Raw genomic sequence first — 4,923 nt, 5'->3', positions numbered from 1 at the left:
CGGTCGGACTTCGCCGGGGGGAGCAGGACCTGACTCTGGGGGACCTGCATGCCGGACAGGTTCATTTTGGTTATCAACTTGATTAGCCTGAAAGACACCCAGGAGACTAGCAAAGCGCATCTGAATGGGCCGTGTGGGCCTGACCCGGGAGACTGTATCTGGCTGCTAGCCCCTTCTCTAGGGCTGTTCCTGTCCTCGCTGCTTCCTGTCCATGAGCTAAGCAGCTTTCCGCTCCTGTGTCCTTCGCCCATGGTGTTGCTGCCTCCAAGCCAGCCAACCGCGAACTGAAACCTCTGAACCCATGAACCAGTGCAAGCTTTTCCTCTTTAAGCCGTCAATTGTTTCGGTCACAGCCGTGAAAGCCGACTAACACAGGAAGTCCACTGGGCATGTGGAGGGCACGGAGTAGGTCTGCTCAGGGTTTCCTACCGGCCCAGAAACTCAGACACCGCAACAAGAGATCTTTGCTGGCAGACCCCGTGGGGAAGTCTAGATGAGACATGAAACAGATGTGTCTGCTAGGGATAGGTGGGGGGCCAGGGAAGAAAGCGCCAAGGGTTCCAGGCTGTTGCCCTGCCTTGGCTGTCAGGGTAATTCCCTCATGTCCCCCCTCGGGACTCTGGTCTCCAGCCGCATCACTGCTGTGCGATGAAGATGGAGAAGAAAAGCGACACTCACTTATTTATTCAGGAATAAGTAATGATTGAGCGCCAACCACAAACCAAACACTGGGTTACGTCCTAGGGACACAAGGGTCAATGAGACACAAGAGCCTTGGCCTCTCTGAGCTTATGCTGGGGCAGACACTCGGGGCCGCTTGTTCAATAGCCGCTCCACCTCCCACCTGAAGGCAGTGTCGTGAGTTTTCAGAACACCAAGAATAAAACTTTGTGTGGTGACGTGTTGAACAGTCCCGCTCTGGGCTCATCCTGTAAAGGACTCCACGCTGGCGCACTTGCAGTCAGGCCCATCGCAAAGGAAACAGGAACCTGCGAGGCCAGGAGGATGCCCCACCTGAGCCTGAATTGTGGGTACCAGTACCTCCACGTTCCTGGTTAAACAGCACCCAGCCCACCTCTAGCCTGCAAGAGTGAGTGGCTCCCTAGCCCCTCTCCCAAGGGTGCAGTGGATTCCAGGAGCTGTCCAGAGGCAGCTGCTTGTGGGAGGCACCAGTGTGTGGGCTGGAGCACCTACATGCCTGGATGTGCAACTTCATGCGCTATGGAATGGAGCCGTGTCCTGGAAGGGATCCAGGGCCCTGTTCTGGCTCAGAACTCCGAGGAGGTAGAGGATTCTAAATTCAACCCAGTCTTCCCAGTGGTTTTGAAGGTGTATCAGTAGGGCAGGGAGGATAGGACATGTTTTACTGATCAGTTTATACGCTCTGTGCGTCTGCACATGTTAAGGCTGGACTATTCCGGCCACTGAGGTCTGAGCCAATCTCCTTTTGCCAGCCTCTCTGCATCTTAGTTCCCTCTTCTGAGGACTGGGGCCAATCACAATATGCTCTACGATGAACTCAGTGATATAAAGTGTGTGCAGAAAGCACAGAAAACCAGTTACCAAAAAATGATGCTCCTTTAACAGTATTCATGGTCATTTTTGCAATATCTGGGAGAACTGACTTCAACAATGCAGCTGTCCCAAACCTGACTGATTATCAGAATTATCAGGGGAGCTTGTTTTTATTTTGCTTCATTTTTGATACAGGGTCTCACTATGCAGCTCAGGCTGGGCTTGAACTCACTATGTAGTCCAGGCTGGTCCCAAACTCACAGCCATCCTACTGCCTCAGCCTCTCAGGTACTGGGATTACAGACATGTGCCACCACACCTGCCTTAGAGGAGTTTGTTGAAAATATAAATTCCGAGGCCCCTGCAGCCCTGAGAAATTCCAAATTGGATTGGTCAGGTGGGGTAGGGCCCAGTCACCTACCCTACATTATATACTTTTATTATGCTGAGCTCAAACCAGTACTCAACAACTCTGAATTATCATGACAGCTTCCTAAATAGCTGTCTCTGTCTGCTCTTGTCCCTCTGTCCCCCCGATGGCAGCCACTGGGATCTTTTTAAAAGGTAAGATCAAATCAACTCACTGTCCAAACCCTCTACGGTTCTCCAACAATAGCCCTTATGCAGTCAGACAACTCAAAAGCCCTGGTGGGCTTGTGACCAATACTTGTGTCTGGCCTGATTCCAAACCAATAGAATCAGAATTTCTGAGGAAAGCGCCAAGCAGTGCTACCAGATAAAACACAGGGCACTGTTTATATTTAAATGTCAGAAACACCATAAATGTCCTGTGAGATAATGGGGTATATTCACACTAAGCATTAATCGTGTGCGACTGGAACGGAAATACATTAATTTGCTGAATTTGGCATTCCTAGGCCCAAGCATCAGCAATTTTTAAGAGCTCGCTGCTGTAGTTCACGTTTTGATAATCCCCCAAAGGCTCGAGTGCTGAATGATTGGGTCCCAGCCTGCAGCACTCCTGGGAGGTGGCAGAAGTGCGGGCAGGTGGAAAGAAGTCAAGTCATGGAGAATGTGCCCTGGAGGGGGAAATTGGGTCCCTGGTCCCACTTCCGTCTTCCACTTTGTTTCCTGGCCGCCGTGAGCCGAGCAGGCCTTCTCCGCCATGTGCCCCATCTTGACACATTGTGCTGCCATTGGCCCGGGCAAGAGGGACAAGCAACTATAGACTGAAACCATGAGCTGAGAGACCTTTCCACCTAATAAGTTGATATTTTCAGGTATTTTGTCACAGCGACAGAAAGATGACTGACACACTCGCAGTGCTGTGATGCCCATGGCCTCTGATCATGCCCACACCAACCATTTCGCCACACTCTCACCTCAGCATCTTCGTCGCTGCTGGGTCTGCCTGGGATGCTCCATCCCTGTGCCCTGTTTCTCCCTGTCAGCAGATGTCCCCTGACCCCTTAATCTACTCTCACTTTCCTTGCCTGCTTTGCTTTTTCTTTACAATAGTGGTCACTGGAAAAAACCATTATCTGTTTATCGCCCTTCCCCTAACCCCAGAATGTTAGCTCCATGTTATTACTGGAAAAACAACCTCGGTTCCTTTCCCTGTCTGTATTCTCAAGGCCTAGCACCCCACTGGTTGCTCAAAAAATCCAGGCAGAATGAGTCAGTAACTCCCCTTCTAATGCAACCCCCTAAATATCCCTTTGATGGAGAAGAGGCACAAAGATACCTTACTAGAAACATCTTTTACAGAGAATAACAGCAACTGATTTCATTGTGTGCCCTTGCTACTTTACCTGTATATACTCATTTAATCCTCACAACTCTTAAGAGGGGCCATCATTATCCTGATTTTACAAATGGAGAAACTAAATCCTTCAATGTCCAATACCCAACTTAAAAAAAGAAAACCTCAAAGGAATACACTGAGAAGGTTAAACATGTCTTCTCCATGTGTGGCGGGGTCACAGAGTAAGGGGCAGTGGTGGGCCATGGCAGTAACGACCCAACGTCAAAGGCACCTGTGTCCAACACAAGGTTTCCAACCAACTGAGAGACAGGGCAAAGCCACCATGCAGAGAAGTGTGTCACCATAAAGCCATCCCACCTGGTCAGGGCCACCAGGCCCTAAGCAAAGGAAGGCTGGCTAGAGCTTTCTGCTGTCACCCACTTCAATATGGCTTCTCTTCCATCTTAATAGGCCCGGCGGCTCAGCTGTGATCCTCATGCTCCCTAAGCCTACAAAGAAGGGACCCACTGGGAACCTTCTAGCTGCTCCTCTCTGCCCCGATGGACCATTGGGTGGACCATTGGGTGATGAGTCAGCAGAGGCTGGCAGCACTCCACACCATGTGTGCCCCAGGCTCCCAGAAGGAATGGTGGCCTCCGACCCCATCTACTCACAGTATTTCCTCCCACAGAAGCAGGCCGTCTGTCTGGGAAAACTGGAAACAGCCTTTGAGACCGTGACAATTCATATTTGGGCTCTTGAACACATCAAGTCTACCCTGCTGGGATCTAAGTTTGTTTCCTCTCCTGTACAATGGGTGTGCTGAAAACTCACCGGGTTGCTAGGGCAACAAGAGTTCCCAAGTGCCCAGAAGATGGGCACAGAACAGGAAGGGAGGGAGAGGAGCCCCCCACATCTGTGGCTTTAAATTTGAGTGGGGGCAGGCAGACTATAAACTAGCAAACAGTGAACAAAATAATTCCATAGTGTGACAAATACCACGATTAAAATAAAACAGGATTGGATGCCTAGGGTGTGATCCCACAGTCCTCAGAACGGTATCTGGCACATAGTAGGTCTTCAGTAAATAGCTGTGCAATCACCAAGTGTGCTGGTTGGTCAAGGAGGACTTGTAGGCTTGGGAAGGCAGGAACAAACGTAGACAAAGAGGGCTAAAGCACAGAACCTCGGGGTGCCAGGGCCCTGATAAGACTGGATCAAACAGGGTTAGTGAACCGAGAGAAAAGTCAGAGATAACAGACCTCTAGATATCCTCTGTAAACTCCATGGTGCAGGATACACACGTGGGAAGGCTGCTTCGGCGGCTAATTCTTTCACTTTTTTTTTTTTTTTTTCCTTAAAGACTGGGTCTCTGTGTGGTTCAAGCTGGCCTTGAACTCACTTCGTAGTCCAAACTGATTTACAGCTGGCCATCTTCCTGCCTCAGACTTCAGAATGCCGGGATTACAAGCGGGCACCATCACGCCCGGTTCTCTTTCACTTTAGAGGATGCACTTTTGAAATTTTCCATCCAAATTTCACCGCTTCGGGGTGCTCCTCTCTCGGTCTCCCCCGGACCAGCAGTTTCTGCAGAGTCCAACCCTGAGCGCCTTCCCGGGCGCCCCGCTGTCTCCTTCCTGGCCGGCGAGGGGGCCCACAGGCGACTCGGCCCGCGGCTCGGCCCGTCACTTCCTGAGGCCCGC

The sequence above is a fragment of the Fukomys damarensis genome, unplaced genomic scaffold, assembly GCF_012274545.1.
Source record: "Fukomys damarensis isolate Sample0158 unplaced genomic scaffold, DMR_v1.0_HiC HiC_scaffold_23, whole genome shotgun sequence".
In the NCBI taxonomy this organism is placed as follows: domain Eukaryota; kingdom Metazoa; phylum Chordata; class Mammalia; order Rodentia; family Bathyergidae; genus Fukomys; species Fukomys damarensis.
Note: the sequence above shows the minus strand (reverse complement) of the source record.